This window comes from Gossypium hirsutum, chromosome A11 (assembly GCF_007990345.1).
Source record: "Gossypium hirsutum isolate 1008001.06 chromosome A11, Gossypium_hirsutum_v2.1, whole genome shotgun sequence".
NCBI classification, from domain to species: domain Eukaryota; kingdom Viridiplantae; phylum Streptophyta; class Magnoliopsida; order Malvales; family Malvaceae; genus Gossypium; species Gossypium hirsutum.
The window spans coordinates 86,944,057-86,964,285 of NC_053434.1; the positions used below are offsets into that span (position 1 = coordinate 86,944,057).

The window sequence follows — 20,229 nt, forward strand, 5'->3', positions numbered from 1 at the left end:
CCCCCCTTCTCAAGCTTCAAGTGACCGAATGTTTTTGCCCCAATTCTTTCTTTCAATCCGGCCAAGAAGAACCAAAAAAAACACAACTTGTTTTTCTTTCTTCCTTAGAACATTCGGCCAAGGGGAAATGAAGGAAGATGGACACTTTTTTTTTGTTTTTCCTTCTTACTTTCACGGCAATGGGGAGGGGAAGAAACAATTACACACATCCTTTCCTTTTTCCATTTCTTTATTTCCCCATACTTCTTATTATATTTTATCCTACATACCTCACTAGGCCAACATGTTCCCAACATGTTTCCACCCATAGCATGGCCGGCCACTACTTATTAGGAGGGGGAATTTGACATGCAAGTCCCCCCCTTTTTTCCCACATGCACTAATAGGTCCTTACGCATTGACCTATCACATTTTAAAATTTTCTCACATAAGTCCTATTGACTTAATTCACATGCAATCGACTAAATCGAAGCTTGAAATTTTCACACATTCATAGTTACATATTCTAGACAATAAATATCACATTCAAACATTTCGGTGACTCGGTTTACCGGTCCCGAAACCACTTCCCGACTAGGGTCAATTTTGGGCTGTCACATATGGTATCTGCTGAAGGGATTATGGTTGATCCTCAGAAAATTGAAGCTGCCCTGGATTGGAAGCCGCCTAAGACTATATCAAAGATTCACAATTTTCTGGGGTTGGCAGGGTATTATCAACAATTTGTTGAGGGGATTTCATTGATTGCTGTAGCTCTGACTAAATTGTTGCGTAAATGTGTGCCATTTAACTGGACTGATGCACAACAAGAGAGTTTTGAGAAGCTTAAGAAAGTTCTGATTGAGGCTCTTGTCTTGACACAGCCAAAATCTGGGAAAGAGTTTACTATTTACAGCGATGTATCACATGTTGGGTTGGGGTGTGTGTTGATGCAAGGATGTAAGGTAGTTGCATATGCGTCTCATTAGCTTAAGACTCATGAGGCAAATTATCCGACGCATGATATGGAGTTGGCTGCGATGGTATTCGCACTAAAGATTTGAAGGCATTACCTGTACGGTGAGAAGTATATCATTTACACCGATCATAAGAGCCTCAAGTATCTCCTCACTTAGAAGGAGCTAAATCTTAGGCAGCGTAGATGGACTGAGCTGCTTAAAGACTATGATTGTATGATCGAATACCATCCTAGGAAGGCCAATATGGTGGCCGACGCACTGAGCCGTAGGGCTATGACTGATCTGAAGGCGATGTTTGCTCACCTCAGCTTATTTGATGATGGTAGCTTGTTGGCTGAGCTCCAAGTTAAACTGAAGTGGATTGAGCAGATTGAGGGTAAACAGTTGGAGGATGAGTCACTAGGTTCTCAATTCCGACAGATTGAGGGTGGTAACACATCAGGTTTTAGATTGAATAGTGAAGGGGTGCTCTGTTTCCGTTGGAGAGTTTGTGTACCGAAGGATACTGATTTGAGGCAGCCTATACTGGGAGAGGTGCGTAGTAGTCCTTATGCTATGCATCCTGGTAGAAATAAGATGTACCGAGACCTTTGGGAGTTGTATTGGTGGCCGGGTCTTAAGCGCGAAGTTATGGACTTTGTGGGTAAATGTCTAACTTGTCAGTAGGTTAAGGCTGAACATCAGTTACCTTCAGGGTTGCTTTAGCCGGTTAAAATTTCACTTTAAAAGTAGGAGAGAGTGATTATGGACTTCGTTAGTGGGCTGCCCCTAACACTTGCTAAAAAGGATTTAGTATGGGTCATCTTGGATCAATTGACCAAGTCCGCCCATATCATACCAGTTCGTACCAATTACTCTTTGTAGAAGTTGGCTAAACTGTATATGCCTGAGATTGTAAGACTGCATGGGGTATTGGTTTCCATAATATCTGATAGAGATCCTCATTTCACGTCTCGGTTCTGGAAAAAGTTACACGAGGCTTTGAGTACAAGGTTGGACTTCAGTACTACGTTCTATCCTCAGACAGATGGTTAGTCAGAGAGGGTGATTCAGATACTGGAGGGCATGTTAAGGAGTTGTGTGATAGATTTCCGAGGCAATTGGGAGGACTATTTTCCATTAGCAGAGTTTGCCTATAGCAGTAGCTATTAGTCTACCATACAGATGGCACCTTACGAGGCATTATATGGTCATAGGTGTCGTACTCCTTTGTGTTGGACTGAGTTGGGCGAGCGGTGTGTTTTGGGCCCTGAGTTAGTTTCTGATATCGAGGATAAAGTTAGACTAATTCGGGATAGACTGAAGGCTGCATCAGACAGACAAAAGTTGTATGCAGATTTGAAGTGTAAGAAGATTGAGTATTCTGTGGGGGACTTCGCTTTTCTCAAGGTCTCACCATGGAAGAAGATACTGAGATTTGGATGGAAGGGCAAGTTGAGCCCTAGGTTCATTGGGCCTTATCGCATACTGAAACGTGTGGGACCAGTTACCTATCAGTTAGAGTTACCTCCAAAGTTGGATCAGATTCATGATGTGTTCTACTTCTCTATGTTGATGCACTACTGTTCTAATCCTACGCATGTTATTTTGGTTGAAGAGGTTGAGGTTAGGCCAGATCTGACTTTTTAGGAGGATCCGGTTCAGATTTCAGACCGTGATGTAAAGATTTTAAGAAAGAAGTCTATTCCGTTGGTGAAGGTCCTTTGGCAAAATCAATTATCTGAGGAGGCCACGTGGGAACCTGAGGAGGCGATGTGACAACAATACCTTAATCTGTTCTGATCAAATAAAATTTTGAGGCTGAAATTTCTTTTATGAGATGTATGAATGTAATAGAGCATGCCATTTTAAACATATTGAATACATGTATGATATTATGACACAACATGACATGATGCATGATATGTTGCATAGGGATGGGTTTTATTATGATTGGAGGAAGTGTACTGTACTGGCAGCTCTGCTGCAAATACTATTTAGTGCCGCAACTGGTGCTATTTGGAGTGTAGAGATAGGTGGGTTGATTTTATCCCCACATGGAATGTAGGGTTGGATGAAGATGGAGTGTAGAGGCTAGTTGGGTAGGATCTAATGATTGCATATCTGTACTTTACTGTCACTGATATGGGCTCACGGCCAAACTGATACTGATACTTTAATGGGCTAAGGCCTTGACTGAAACTGAACAATGACTGAATTGGGCTTAGGCCCTGACTGTTTATGCTCACTGATTGTTTTTTTTATATCAAATTACATACTGAGTTTTCATTACTCACCTATCTGTTTATCTATACAAGTAATCCCCAGGCTTAGGCGGATCGATGCTGCCTGGGACTCAAAGGTGGCCACATAACCATACGAACTTTCTCATTGGGTTTTGATTTATAAGTAGTTTTATCTTTGGTATTTTTAATGTAGTAAGTCCTCTTTAAATTTTTAATCTTTAATTCGAGGTTTTATTTATGTTGATTTATATTTGCTAGCAGTAGGATGCGGGTTTTCAAAAATATAAATGTTTTTCAAAGACATTACGAAAACAAAACTTGTTTTAAAAGCTTCCGCAAGTAGTAACAATTTAAATAAGATAATAATAATATACTTTAAAATGTATAACTTTTTGACAAAAAACTCATATTTTGAAAATGAACGAGACATCCTAAAATCTTCGTTAAGATCACAAAGAGATTAAAATATAGAACAGGATTTTCAATGATATTATACGTTGCGAAAAACACTTCAATGTGACATCGTCAGATTCAGCCATAACGTCCGGGCCAGGTTTGGGGTGTTACAGCTTTGTAACCCTAATCCAACGACAGAGACAAGTTAGGGGTGTTACATGGGAAGCGTTTTAACCCACTCACACGTGGAGGGAGAGAGAATTTCCTTAGAAGAGATAGTAAGTATAGTGCCCACTAATTAGAGTCCATTAGAGAAGACGCAAATGCCACATTGTTAAGCAGATACAAAATAAGTGACTATAGGATAAAATTCTAACTAAGAAATCCTCAAAAAGGTAGCCAAAAAAGTTAGTAGACCGAAAAGAGACCTCATACGAGGGAATGTCAACAAGGTTGGATAACCAATAATGTTTGCCAGGTAATTATAAGAGAAACATGCTCTGGTAGGACTACATTGTAACATCCCACTCGACAAGGTGTAATACTCAAGTACTATTAATTGAACTAAGGCTTATAGTGTAAACCCCAAGAAAGGAAATTGTTAGAATTTATTAAGTACTTAAAGTCTACGAATGCACCCTTGGGCGAAGCCCTGATTAAGACAAGCTTTGAGGTTTGGCTGAATCTTTGATAGAGCATATTGTAACACCTGGTTTGTGCAAGTGCACATAGTTGTTATCAAGTAATAAGTAAGTAAAAGAGTTATTGTCTCCACAAGGACTGTGTATGTTAACCAATTAATTGTAAAATTAAAGTTAACAATTTGGTGAGAAAAACAAAATAATTTTTGAGTGATTGATATAAAAATAAATTACTTAATGTAAAATGATCCCTAATGCAAATTAGTCTAAATGAAAAGTATGAAATGAAATGTATGAGATAAGTTTAGCAGCAAAAACACAAAAGAAATGTATGAGATGTGTTTAGCAGCAAAAGCACAAACTTCAACAATCAATAACATAAATAGGCTAGAATAATTACATCATTCAATTCTAATTTATTTTTATCATGTTTAACAGTGTTCGAAAAATATTCCATGGCAACTTGATCTTTCATGGGCTTGAAAGGAAATTAAGTCCTTCCAGAATCTTTTACTTAGTAAAATATGCATTTTACTGATCATATTAAACTAAGGGTTTCTTAGAATTCATGTGAAGTAACAGGGACTGGGTCAGTTTGAAATAATTTAATCACATAAAACTAAAACTCGTGTAAGGTAATAAAGTTCGGTCAAGTTATTATGAACCTTTAATTTATTCTGGGTCGAATATAAATTGAGCATGCGCTGCTCAGTTATTGTGTCTATTAGTTGTTGTCTGGTTCAGATCGCTCAACTAATTCTAATGCATCCAATCATATATGAATGAAATAAATGCTTGAGTTTAATTGAAAACATTAATGACTAAGGCACAAACACTATAAACATGATTTAAACAAGCTTCATTGAATTGATGTAATCATCCTAGCTAAACAGTTTTAAGCTACCATTGTTGATGACAATACAACAAAGCACATTGAAAGCATGATCTAATTAAAGTAACAAAGTAAAGGAAAAATAAACTTTGTTTGATTCAGCAGTCTCGTGAACTACAATTGAAGAAGTTTCCTCTAATCCTTGTATTGCTCCTTTGCTAATGGCTTTTCAAGGTGACCAGCCAAGAGATAATCTTCTCAAGTGTGACACCCCATACTCTGCCTAGACATCAGGCTGAATACAAAGATGCCACACCACCGTCTCATATCAATTTCATTGTAATCAAAGTTGAAATACATGAAATTTCATTTTACTTTAATTATTCTTGCATTTATGAGAATATCAAGTCATGCAAGCTTAGTTTAGCATTTAACCATACTAACATACGACAAACAAACATAAAATATATGTATCTCAAGCATTGGACCACTTAGCAATTTTTTCCAAAAATGCTACGTAGGCATTGATATTGTTTCTTTGTTATCGATATTTCCTTTAAGTGGTATTGATGCCACCTGGAAAATCGATACCAAACTAGCATACTGTTTCTCGCCAAATTTCAAAACATCGAAAAATATCAGTACCTGTTGCAAGCTATCGATAAGTACACCACGATTATTGATGCTCAGGCCGAGGTATCGATACCAAATCTATATTACGACTTGCTGCACATTTCGAAACACTCACGTATTGATTTTAAAACCTAATTATTGATACCCCTGCTCCAGACCTCAAAAATGTAACATATATTAGTTCCTAAACATCATGCATCAATTACTTTGACAAATAATCATTCAATGGCCTAACTAACATGTCAATATCAATAAATTATGTTCGAGCAAGTAATGTCAATCCATCCTCAAGTTCAAGAACCCAAGCATAACAATAACATGTAATCTTTATAAACTGAACCAAAAACCAACATAATGTCTAGAAATCAATAGGGCTATAATGAGTCTACCACATTGCCTCATTCCTTAAAATGTAAATAAATATAGGACACCTACGAAATAATAAATAGACTTTCTTGGATCACCTCTCAAAAACCACACCATTCACACCAGCACACAACTAATCTGCAATGGTTAAAAAAGGGAGTGTGTGAGCTTAACAAGCTCAGTAAATGCTTAGAACAACTATCATGCAAACAGTTTATCAAGCATTCAAAAAAACAACTATATAGCATAACTCTAAGAACTCCAACTTTAGTGTCATAATATACTTACTCGTGCATTATTATTAGTTCTTTTACATAGTAAACATATTCACTTTTAAGCATATATCCTATTACACATATAATTACCAAACATTTAAGTATATGTCACAATATTCAACAACAAGTTTATAGATAAATTGCATAATGGTCACACGTCATATAAACACATATCACAATACATACAAATTCATAATTTAAGATAATTTGACACTTGAGCTATGAAACATAAAAGTGAGCTCTATCATCACTCATCGGATATGCAGATCTTTAACGCACCAAACATAGACTCATAGATTCAAACATGTCCCAAAAGTGAAGGATAAAGCTAACACTCTCCTTATTTCCCCTCACATGTCTCGTTGAATGGAGCTTAGCTTACATTCCCTTATCCCTCCAACATGTCCCAAGGCCTCAACGTCCAAATTCACTATACATATAGGTGAGTACTCACAATCTTATAGAATGCCAACTATATCCAACGGTTTTAAGATCACAAGGCCAAAATATCCGAAGTCAAACACATATCACTTATCGATTATCTGTGTACAATTCACTGCATATTTGCATCTTTAGCGAAACACTGTTACTAACATTTAACATATACATAACATGAACAGATTTACACTTTCACAACAATTATCATAACCACATATCACATGTTATAGCATCTCATTTCACTTCACATATTCACAAACACATAAGCACTTTGTTCACAAGATAAAGTAGGTATGAGAAAGCTTACACTCGAAATTTAAAGTAAGGGTTTAGGCTACTACTAAATTCCCACATTGTAATGCCCCAAATTCCTAGAAGTATTAGGTCTTGAGTATGGGGATAGTTAGAAAGTTGCTCATAAATATTTATTTGTGTAAAAAAGTGACACAAATGCATGTCTGCTTTAGTGGTTAAGTGTACTGGGAAGTGTCTGAGAAGTCTTGGGTTCAAGCCTGGGCAGGTGCAAAAAGTTTTGCTTTTAAAGGAATAAGAACTGTCCCTAGTCTGTAAGCTTATAGATAAATGTGGGTAAAACATGACAGAATAGGCCTGCTAGTAAGGTGGTTAAAAGGAGTGTTAATGAACAAGAGGTCTAGAGTTTGAGTGCCTGTACCAACATTGGATCTATTTTTATTGATTGGTCATGGAAGAGTTGTGTTTGACCGAAATTCTAAGTGGTTGAGTTGTGGGGGGATGGTTGTGGCTGAATTTTAAGGGATTATTAAGAAAATTTTGGTTGTTGGGGATTTAGGGAGTGTTTTAGGGAGAAAAATAAGGGAATTTGAGGATATGGAAGTGTTAGTGCTGAACTTTAACTCTGGTTCCTCAAGAGTTCAATTTTCAGTGGTTTTTCTCTCCATTTTGTTTTGTTTTTTTGCCGACTGTTCCTTTCCCCAACTCTTTTGTTTTCATGGATTGTTTCTATTGAATATTGTCTCCCATTGCTGTCGATTTCTTCTTTTCTACTCCTCTCTGTACCGCTTGTTTCTTTGGGGCGATTGTTATCTTTTCTTTCTGAAGGACCGAATGTTGCTGAGGTTTTATGCTAGTTTTTCCACTTTTCTTCTCTGACTTTGTTTTCCCCAATCTGTCGTTGCAGTTTACCTCTCCCCTTTCTCCCTTACGCTTTGTTTAGCCGAATTCTGGACTCCTTATTTGTTGAATTTTTGGACACCCTATACTCTTTCTTCTAACGTTAAATTATCATCTTCTTGTAGTTTTTTTTAGCCTCTCATTGATTTTTGATAAGTATTCATTCCTTCACTGCTAGGTTTTTTGAAGATTAGTTTTTAACAAGATGGTGTATTATTTGATCATGAGTCGACCAAGGGACCGATGACCGTTGTTGATGCATTAGAGGAAAGGAGTTGTTTCTCTATTATTAGTTTAAGGGTATGAATAGTCCCATTGGAAATTAGGTAACTTGTTTTAGGCTAAGATTAACTTGCCTGTGTGGTGACTAATGGAATGGCTTTTTGATCAAATATTAGGTAACTAGGGTGCTCGCGTGGGGTTAGGTGAAAAAGCAGGCCAGGTATGTAAAGCACTACCTAAACTATAGATCGACAAAAAGGCGAAAAATGTAAACTTTGATGCCACATGGGCGTACGCTCGTCCGTCTGGCAATCCGAACACATAAAACGTGGGCGTTTGATCGTAGAGGCCACCATAAGAGATTCCATGGCCCTAGGCCGTTGTAGGGTACGTTAGGCCTGAATGGACCGTGTGGGCCCCACAGGCTTGTGGCCCCACACGGGTAAACCCCATGAATGTGTGGAGATTATTGGGCCATACTGTGTAGTTCACACGGCCAAGGCCATTTTTGGGCTTTGTGAGCCACACGGGCGTGTGAGCCTACATGGGCTCGCATTATGGGCTTTGGGCCTATTTTCATTATTGGACTGTTAAGGTTGCACTCATCCGAGATGACTGTGGACCTACTGTTGGGTCGGTAAGTATACTTAGACCCTAAATTGAGAAATGACTATCTTGTCCCTATGAGGTAAAATGACTGTTATGCGCTTATGTATGTAGAACTGTAATCGAGCATGCCATTTTATATATATTGCATACATGTATGATATTATGATATGTTGTATGAGGACAAGTTTATACTATACTGGCAGCTCCGCTGCAACCACTATTTAGTGCCACAATCGGTGCTATTTTTGGAGTGTAAGGATGAGTGGGTTGATTTTATCCCCACATGGAGTGTAGGGTAGAGGCTAGATGGGTACGATTTCTGTTTGTGTTTTGTACTGTTACTGTCGCTATAATGGGCTAAGGCTCATACTAATACTGATACTGTAATAGGGTAAGGCCCTAACTGAAATTGAACTATTACTGAAATGGGCTTAAGCCCAGACTGTAATTGCCTATTATATGACTGACTGCTGGTTTATTAAGGGATTACTCATTGAGTTTCATAAACTCACCTTTTCTGCTTATCTGCGTAGGTAATCCTTAAGCGGATCGATGCTGCGAGGGACTCGAAGGTGGCCAGACATCCATTCATGCCTTTATACTAGATTTTTAATTTATAAGTAATTTAAATTTGGGTATTTTTATGTAATAAGGCCTCTTAAAAGTTTTAAATTTTAATTTGGGATTTTATTTATTTTGAATTATATCTGTTAGTAGTAGGATGCGAATTTTCAAAAAGATAAATGCTTTTCAAAACACCATGTTTACACAACAAGATTTAAAAAGCTTCCGCTATAAGATGATATTTTCTGAAATGAATGCCGATTTTGAAGAAAATACTTTTTGGATAGTGACGCAAGTTTTGAAAAGGATGACATAACTCAGAAACACACCAAAAGGTTAAATATATAGTAAGAGTCTTCATCGATATAACATTTTTCGAAAAACACTTCAATGTGACATCGCCTGATTCAGACATAACGTTTAGGCCTGGTTTGGGGTGTTGCACACATAATGCATTGCATCATGTCCAACAGTAATTATTCCAAACACTCACCAATTACGCTTTCGCCGAAAAGCTGAAAGCTTAAACTAGCTTTTCCCTGCCTTTTATCTCTACACGTAGAAGGTTCTATCGAATCTGAAACTTCAACACAACAATTCACACAACAATGCATTCAATAATCAACTAAGAACTCACCACAAAAAATCAAAAACATAAGCCTAAGCTATGTTCCCATGTAATCGAAACTTATAACGTTGCAAACTTTAAATTTGAATATCTCGATCTATACTTAATCTTTTCACCTAAAACCAATTCTATTCATCTTATAATTCATCTATGACTAATTCCCAACCTTTAAACTACAATAAAATACTCAATTCATAGTATCAAATATTTCGACATGTTTTATGACTATTTTCTGAAAATTCATTAAAACTCAAGAAATCTTTAATGAAACTTCAAAGAAAGTTTACAAACCTTCTAATCATGTTAAAATAAGTTGAAAAACACTTTAGAACCACGATTTTATCCATCAATTAGAGCCCGATTTTCAGCTTTTATTTAAACATGCAATTTAATGGCTAAAAGTTTAGTTTAAGGGACTAGATATATTTAAAACTCATAGAAATTCGAATGGTTACCTTTGATGGAAGAAAAATGAGCCTTGACAGAACTTTAAAAAAATCCACATTTGGAGAAGATGATGTAGGTAATGAAGTTTTTGGGTGACTTTCTTGGTTTTTATAGAGGTTGAAGATTCAAAGGTGATAGAAATAAAAAAGGATTAGGAATTGGAGTTCAAAATTGATTGAAATAGCAAGAGAGAATCAAGGGACGAAAACACTAGTTTTAGGGAATATTTAATGTGAAAAATTGTAGGTGGGAAGGAAGAAATAAGTTAGTTTTTAAAATTTGGTTTAATTGCTTCATAAAGACTAACAATTTTGACTTTTTTACAAATCAGTCCTATTTTCAAAATTTAAGCTATTTAAAACTCATTTTCAAAAAGCTGATTTAATATTCTGAAAACCATAATTGAAAACATTATCGAGATACCATGTCACAGAATTTCGAACACTTTAAGGCTAAAATTCCTAAAATAACCTTAAAACTTTTAGACCCTATTTTGAGACGTAACATCAAAATTTTACTGGCTAAAAAAAGGAATATGGGATGCTATGCGTGGAGATGAAGAGAGGGAATAAGAGAAATGAATAAAGGATATATGTAGAGATGAGTAAGAGATGTAAGGATACTTTGAAATGGGGAATGGATGTGGGTATTTATAGTGAAGGTTGGTGGATGAGTGTACTAAAAAAATTGTGAAAAATCTCCCCATTTACTCATTTGCTTAGCCAGCCACATATTGTGGAAAGGAATTGATGTTGGTTGCTTGAATCAAGTAGGGTGGATGGTTTCAAAGCCAAATCTTGTGGGTTAATTTCTGATTCATTTAAAACTGTAGGGACCTCTTATAAATTTCCCAAAAAATGGTTTTTAGGCTGCTCACAAGTGTCATGCCGAATTGGGCTAGTTCTTCTCGTGTGGGAAGGTTTGGTGACCCAATTGTTAACCAGACTTTTCTATCAATTGATCCATGCTCAATTAGATCAAAAGAAACTTCTTCATGAACCTTTTCTATATGTTTGTCATCCATATTACTTCAATTTAAACCGTGGAAGCATTTTGAAAACTTTGTTGTTGAAAGCTCGTGTTCTTTAGAAAACAGTGACTATTTTGAAAACTCGTGTTTTCCTAGACTAGCAGTTTAATAAGAAATCAAAGCCCAAATAAAAGTTAAAACCAAAAATGGCATTATTACATAACCAAAAACCCAATATGAAATTTAAATAAATAAAGTCAAAGGTAGAACATCAGTAAACGTGTGGCCACCTCCGAGTCCCTTGCAGCACCAAACCGTCTAAAGCTGAGGATTACCTATACAGTTAAAAGAAAGGGTGAGTTTACGAAAACTCAATGTGTAATCCCCTATCATTAAAACAGTAAGCAACGCATGCAGTAACAGTCTAGGCCTGAGCCCTATCCAGTATCAGTACAATCTGGGCCATAGCCTATACAGTAACAAAATAGTTTGGGCATTAGCCCTATATAGTAGCAGTGTTGGCCTAAGCCCAATACAATATTAGTACAGTGCAATGCAATTATGCATTCCACCCAAATCCAGCCAGCACACCACCCGTACCAACCAACACACCATGTGGGGATATAAATCGATCCACCCAGCCAGCACACCAATATCGCAGCAAAGCTGCCAGTAATAATAATGCAGCATAGCTGCCAGAAACAGTAAATGTGGCAAGCCTCCAGTATCAGTAATTGTGGCATAGCCACCAGTAACAGTGAATGTGACATAGTCACCAGTACAGTACTTCATCCATATCAAAATCCCAACCCCATGCAGTATGTCATGTCATAAACATTACGTGTATGCAAAGTCGTGCTTAGTACAATTAGATATGTAAATCATTAGCACATCAATCATATGAAACATAAGGGCATAATCATTATTTTACCTTATAAGGGTATTACGATCATTTTACAAAACGAGGGTATTTCGGTAATTTTATCAATCGGGGGTATTTTGGTAATTTCACAAGTCAGGGGTATTTCGATAATTTTACAACCTGGGAGTATTTCGGTAATTTCACAAATCAGGGGTATTTCAGTAATTTTCAAAAGAGGTATTTCGATAATTTCACAAATTAGTGGTATTTCGATAAATTCACAAATTAGGGGTATTTTAGTAATTTTACAAATCAGGGGTATTTCGACAATTTCACAAGTCAGGGGTATTTCGATAATTTTACAACTTAGGAGTATTTCGGTAATTTCATAAAGCAGGGGTATTTCAGTAATTTTACAAAAAAGGTATTTCGATAGTTTCACAAATTAGTGGTATTTCTGTAATTTCACAAATTAGAGGTATTTCGATAATTTTACAAATCAGGGGCATTTTGGTAATTTTACAAATCAGGGGTATTTTGGTAATTTTATAAATTAGGGTCTTAACGACCCAACCAAAGGTCCATCATCGCCTCGAGCGACTTAAGTAATCTAAACAGACATAACTGTACAAATGGACCTAAGGCCATACTTGGCCAAGTGGGCCCACACGCTTTTGTGGCCTATTTAGTCCAAATTTAGATGCGGCTATGTGTACACCATAGCCCGGTTCATTAATAGTCACTTACCGCAGATTTTATCCGTGTGGGCCCACGAGCCCATTCGGCCCACACGACCCATTTCGGCCCATCGAGGCCCAAAATAACCTAGGTCATGTGCATGACATGACAAGCCCAACCATATTCCACCTAGCAGCTAATTTGACACAAGCAGCCCACGGGCCAATTGGGCCTATTCGACCTATTTCGTGGTTCCAGTGGCCCACTACAGCCTAAGCCCACAAATCCGCTCATGGTGGCCTTCCTCGCCGCACGCCCACGTTCCGTGAGCTCAATTCACCACACGCGCAATCGCACGCTCTTGTGGCACCATACGCCATATTCTTGGCTTTTTGGCATTTTGCCAATCTACAGTCATAGCAGAGTAAGCAACACACACATTTTTAGCTTTTCAGCCGATTAGCGAACATGGTATATGGTTACACATCTTTGTTGACAAAGAGAGTGGCTAATCCTTGAGCAGCAAACCTACATCAATTCCAACGCACAATCAATCGTATACCGATAAGAATACAACCAACCTTATTAACCCTTACTCAAATGAATGACTTGAGCAAGATAAAGGGAATACTTACCAAACCGCAAGGTTAATTAGGGAGAATAGATAATTGTCCTAACCCACTAGAACAGAGGAGTAAAGCTAACACCACTCGTCCCTAACCATTGAACAGAAATAAAGAACAAGGTTAAACATAGTATTACCAACAGGGAGGAGAAGATTTACAAAGAATCAATACTCACCACTTGATCCCAGAATATTCGTACAAGTCAAAAACCGAAGTAGAAAGGGAGAGTGCTGATATTCAGCCAAAGTAACACCACTTGAGAACACAATAGAAAAACAACAACCAATCTACAAAGAAGAAACCGATTGAAAGAATTGGGAGGAAGAGTAGTCAGCCAAGAAAACTGAGAAGTAGTAGAGGTGAGAAGAGAGCAGTGGTTCGGCCAACCAAATGAAAAGAGATTAAGGGAAAGAAGCAAAGTTTGATTTTGGCACAAAAATTAAGTGTCTAATCGGCCAAGGAAGTAGTGATTCGAGATAGGGAAGGAAAAACAAAGAAAATAGGCAGAATGAGGAGGTAATAGAAGAATTTGGCACCAAAAAGCACAAAAACCAAATGCCAAAAGAAAGACACACAAAACTGAAACTTGAGGAACGACACTCATTTAAAATTCTGAGTACCTCCTATGCAAATTTGACACAATACCACACCAACTCAAACTCCACTTTTTTCTCCTAAAAATCCTCTTTTATCTCCTCCATGATCCACTCCTTGACTAGTTCAAACTTCCCTCAGCAGAGTTTCAATCTAACTCCACCTCTCTCACCACGAAGAAATAAAATGAAATATCCCTTTGCATTCTATAGGATTCAAATCCAAGCTCTTACAATAGCCATTTCATGCCACCACCACTAGGCCATAAGCTCACTTGTGTCACCTTCCTCCTACAATTATTTATAAGGCCCACAAGCCAAAGTTTGAGTTCACTTAAATAAATAAAATGAAATTTCTACCGACTTTAAGACTTGAACCTCAGACCCTATGTACACTCCACACGCCATTTACCAATAGACCACTAAGCTTTTTGTGTCATGGTCTACCCAAATTTAACTATAAGCCTATTGGCCCAAAGCTAGGGATTTACTAATAAAACAAAATTTTTGCTAAAGCTTAGGTTTGAACCCAAGATTTCTCCAACACTTCTTAGGACCATTAACCACTAAAGCAGACATTTAATTGTATCATTTCCTTGCACAATTAAATACTTATATACAACCTCCTTACGGACCCATACTCAAGGCCCAATACTTCTAGGCCCAAATTTGGGGCGTTACACTTCAGATGTCCACACGGCCTATGACACAAGTGTGTGTCTCAGCCGTGTAAGTTACAGGACCAGGCCACACGGGCGTGTAACCCTTACAGTGTGAAATTTTTTTATCTTTTTCCATGAATTTCTAAATATTTCCGATTTAGGCTCCGTTTGTTTACCTGTAAAAGTTTTTCCGTAAAAGCTTTTTGGCACTTTCTGATGTTTGTTTGGCTGGAAATAGTTTTCCATGGTAAGACATTTTACAAAACAAAGGAAAAGAAGGTGTTTTTTGGGGAAAATGTCTTATTGTTTCTAATTCGGTAAGACATTTTCCAAAGTTTTTCCTATTCACATCCCAGCATCAGAAGTTGAAATGCTTTTTCCTTCTTCTTCTCCTTCTCCTTCTCCTTCCTTTCATTGCATCCCTCACCCAGGATTCATCTCTGTATCAAAAACAACCAGCAGTAGTTTCATTGACAAAAAGAAAAAAGCCCTATCCATTTCTAGTCTTCGTTGCCAACTTTTTAATTTTCACTATGATTCTTTTACTTTAATTACTCTGCCACCAATGTTCAACGTCGATTTCTCAACTGCTAGTGATTTGGTTCTTTTTCCAAAATGTGGTTTAATGCTTTAGGTTTTATGGAGAATGGGAGGAAGTCAGAGTTACTCAGCGAATCCTAACGATTACAAGCCTCTAGAAGAGGTGGGTTATGGCGCCAGTGCTACTGTTTATAGAGCGATCTTCCTTCCTACTAACGAGATTGTAGCTATGAAATGCTTGGATCTTGATCATTATGACAGTAATCTGGTCTGTGTTTTTTTCTCAAAAATTTCTTTTACTAGTTTAATTATCTCTAGTCAAATAAATGAGCGTACTTGATTTGATTTTAGTTAGTTTTGGATAGGGATCTCATTTGATTGAATTTGATTTGATTGTGGATTTCAGTTATTGTTTTTGGTCGAGTTGAACGGAATCCTGATATTCTTACTTTTTATTATTGAAGCTCATTTCTTTTAGTTCGAACTTGCTTGTGGTGTGATTTTATCATGTTAAAATGTTCTCTAAATAAGGGACACAGTACTGTACTAGAAACCTTCCTTTTCCTTTCCCTAGTTTCCTCTCAGTCTAGGCCAGGCCGTAGATCCAGTTCATGTGTACTAAACATCTTGTATGCTTGCTTGTTTCATTAATATTGATCATTCTATGGGAATTTTCTCCTTTCGGTAGTAATAAAATCACTTAAGTATGTGTACCAAAAATCTTTTTTAGCTATTGGGATCGTTTGTGATATTGTTTAGAGGTTTTAATAATTGGTAGTACCTTGAGTGATATATTTCGATCCATATTTTCTGCTCTTCATGTGATTTATTGGCTCGTAACAGGCTTTCTTAATGCTATTTTCCAAGATGATATCCGTCGGGAAGCTCAAACAATGAGTTTGATTGATCACTCAAATGTTATTCGGGAATATTGTTCTTTTGTGGTTGACCATAATCTTTGGGTAGTCATGCCTTTCATGTCAGAGGGTTCCTGTTTGCACCTCATGAAGTCAACATATCCAGATGGTTGCGCAAAGCCTACTATTGGTTCTGTTCTAAAAGAAACTCTTAAAGCTATGGATTACCTTTATCGACAAGGACATATTCATAGGGAAGTTAAGATCAGTGCCTCAAAAAAGTTGGCATTATGTCATCTGATTGAATTCACCATTATTTTATTTAATAAGTTTTATTTAATTGGCATTACAGGCTGGAAACATACTACTTGATAACAATGGCATAGTAAAGCTTGCTGACTTTGGTGTTTCAACTTGCATGTTTGATGCAGGAGATAGATAACGTTCTAGAAATACCTTTGTTGGGACTCTTTGTTGGTTAGTTATTTTTGTCAAATCTATCCAACTATTACCTTTCTCTTCAGCTCTTTATGTACTATGATGCCATTGATAGAATTATTTTTTTCTTTGAATATCAATAGTCTGATATTCCTATTTATCCTTTCTTTTTAAGATGGCACCAAAGGTCTTGCAGCCTAGAAGTGGATATAACTCCAAGTTAGTGTTTAGTCTTCACCTAAAGTTAAGGTCTTAGAATTTCACTTAAATCCATTGTCCCCTTACAATGTTGTATAAGCACAACATCTTAGTGTACACAAGTATTTTCTGCTTCATGTGGCAAGGGGTGGTCATGACTCATAAGTTTGAACCTACAAGGACTCGTGATCTTGGTCTGAGCAACATTTGTTCTGAGACACAAAACTTCACTTTATCCATACATCTGGGCTTTCTATAAAAGCATTTACGTGCGTCAAAGTTACCATTTTTGCATAATCAGGAAATGGTTAAAAGGTTAGTCCTGTTGTTTGCTTTTAGAATGATTGAGTGTATGGAAAGAATAACATGAATGGGATTTCTGGTCTCTTTTGCTACTGCCTAGGTATGGAGTGATTCATGTGAAAAGATATCATGTTGCAGTGCATAGACAGATTGAAGCATTTATTTGCTTCATTGCTGCAATGATGTGATAATGATTTGTACAAGCAATCAAGAGGTCTTGCTGGTCTTGAACTTCTTGCAAGAGAGACCATTTTTATGTTATCATTTTTTCTCTTCTTTTTATATATTTTTCTATATTTCTTATGTGATAAATTCAATGTTTTAGCTTGATTTAACATTTGTTCAGTGTTTGCCTGTGTTATTTTAGTTCTTGTGTCATTTTACTAAAATTTGTTTTTTGCTCATTTTCATAGCAATTAGTGTAAGTGAAATAGAAGCACTTTATAAGCTTTTCAAGAATATAAGCAATGTTGTTATAGATGATGGGCTGATCAACAAGGTCTTTGTTTTTTCATAGTTCCCATTTTGTTATACAATTGATACCTTTTGTTATGTTTGTCAAGTTTTTTGGCTTGATGATTACTCTTTGTCTTGAGTTGGTTCTTCCCCTCTCATCTTTGTAGTATTCGAAAGAAACAAAAAGAAGAGTTTAATTGTTGATCGGGTATTTATATCTAATGTTAATTAATAATGCCTCCATCATTGAAAGAACAATTCTTATTAGCATAATATTGCCCTAGTTGTTGTCAATATATTTCTGATTTCACTGTAGATATTTGACTTGCTTGATACAAAGCATAATGGAATTCTAGGTTTCGAAGAGTTTGCTCGTGCTGTCTCTACTTTCCATCCAAATGGGCCCATTGACGATAAGAATGATTGTCTGTGTTAAATATTTTAGTTATTTGTATCCTTCATCTCTCTATTTACCTCTCTTGTTGTAAGTCATACACAGTAGTTGGATGTAAATGACTAGTAAGGAAATGGAATTATGGACTTTTGTGCATAGACGATGTGTCTAAGCTATGTATTCTTGTGTATACATATTCTTGTGTAATCTATTTTCTTAGACTATGGGATTTCTTTCTTTAATTGATTTTTTTCTCTTTGAATCCTTTTCTTTGGCACTGATTCTTAATGTTTAATTTGATGTATTTATTTATAAATAAATGATTGCGTAAAATATAAATTTAATAGATATAAAATAAACTCAATCAAACAATAAGATAATAAATTCTTAAATGTATGTTTGTTTCATTTAAAACAGTTTTTATAAAAAAAATTTAGAAAATCTACCAAACAATAGAAAATATTTTACACAGATTCATCCAAACACCAGAAAATATTAGCTTTTCCAGAAAAGTAAGCCATTTTTCGGAAATCATTTTCTAGAAATCATTTTCAGTCAAACAAATGGACCGTTAGTCTCGAATCATTTCTAAATTTTTTTTAAGGCCTCTAGGGCTCAAGTAAGGGAAAATAATCATGTGTTTGAATGAATTATGTTACGGTATATGAAATGTTTGGAAATTGATGATTTTAAGTTAAGTTCTTTCAATAATGCTTCGTAACCCTATTCTGGCGACAGATACGGGTTAGGGGTGTTACATTTAACGGTATCAAAGCTACGATTTAGTCGATTCTCAGACAGAACATAGCATACACTAGTCTAGAAATACAAGCTGTTATATAACCTGTGATAGTGTGATAACTCCTGACATGTTTTGAAATATGTTTCCATATACAAATGACATCCAACCGTGCTAACTTCGATGAAGTTAAAAGTAACGCGCAAGCCTCTGTTCATGGAGCAGCATCAAGTGGCACTAGGCTCGTATCTGAGGGCTGGGAAGGAGAGGCTAAAGAAGCCTTCTTCCATATGATGACTGAATGGTTTACCGAGTTCATATGAAAAAACCTGATGGCTCAACGACCTCCACTCCCACCTGTCCCCAAACTGGTCCCCGTAGTTCCTCAAGGTTGGGAACCAATGTGAATTAGTAAATTGCTAGTTGATAAATTTCATAAATATGGGGCTAAGAAATTTAAATCTACAGCTGAAGATGACCCAGAGAAAGCCGATTTCTGGTTAGAAAATACTATCAGGGTTTTCGAGGAGTTGCTTTGTACATATATAGAGTGCGTAAAATGTGATTTACCTTTACTGAAAGACTAAACTTATCAATAGTGGAATACTTTGGTTTTAGTGGTACCGAGAGAGTGTATAGATTGCGAATCCTTTCAAACGAAGTTCCGAAAGGAGTATATAAGTATGCCAAATGATAGTGTCCAAGTATGAGAGGGAATTTGTTAGACTGAGTAAGTATGCCCGGAAGTGTATACCAACCGAAGTTGCCAGTGTAAACGGTTTGAAGATAGGTTAAATGAAGACATAAAGATTTTTGTAACACCCCGTACTCGAGACCGTTGCCGGAGTCGAACACGAGGTGCTAACGGACTTAATTCATTTACTTACACAGTTCATTTTAAAATTTCCAGACAAGCTGGTTAACTGCGTCACTGTCACCTTAAAAATCATATCTCGAGTTCCAAAACTCGAAAACTGATTCCGTAAATTTTCCCTAAAACTAGACTTATATATCCATCTACAAATTTGTTTCTAGAATTTTGGTCGAGCCAATTAGTACAGTTTATTAGTTAAAGTCTCTCCTGTTTCTGGGTTCGACTACTCTGACCTTCATGCATTACGACTTAGATATCTCCCTGTACAGAGCTTCAATACTTATGCTGTTTGTTTCTAATGAAGCTAGACTCAAAAAGGAATCTATACATATGAAGCATGACTTCTAATTGTCTCTGGTTAATTTATGGTAAATTTTCAAAGTCAGAACAGGGGATCCAGTAATCGTTCTGGCCCTGTTTCATGAAAACTTAAACATCTCATAAAATACGGCTCATATGGTCGTTTCGCTTCTTCCATATGAAAATAGACTCATCAAGGTTCGTTTACATAATTTTTAATTATTTAATTATATTTCTACTATTTTTAGTGATTTTTCAAACTCACATCACTGCTGCTGTCAGCACCTATTTTAAGGCAGATTTCACCTATTTCATAGTTTTCCATGAATCAACTAGCAAATTGACATACATT

At 36.5% G+C, this 20,229-nt stretch overlaps 1 pseudogene; it reads left to right on the top strand.

Annotated features, from left to right (window-relative positions):
• The first annotated feature begins 620 nt into the window (after nucleotides 1–620).
• Nucleotides 621–17,302, top strand: LOC121210028 (serine/threonine-protein kinase BLUS1-like; annotated as a pseudogene).
• Nucleotides 17,303–20,229: the final 2,927 nt, after the last annotated feature.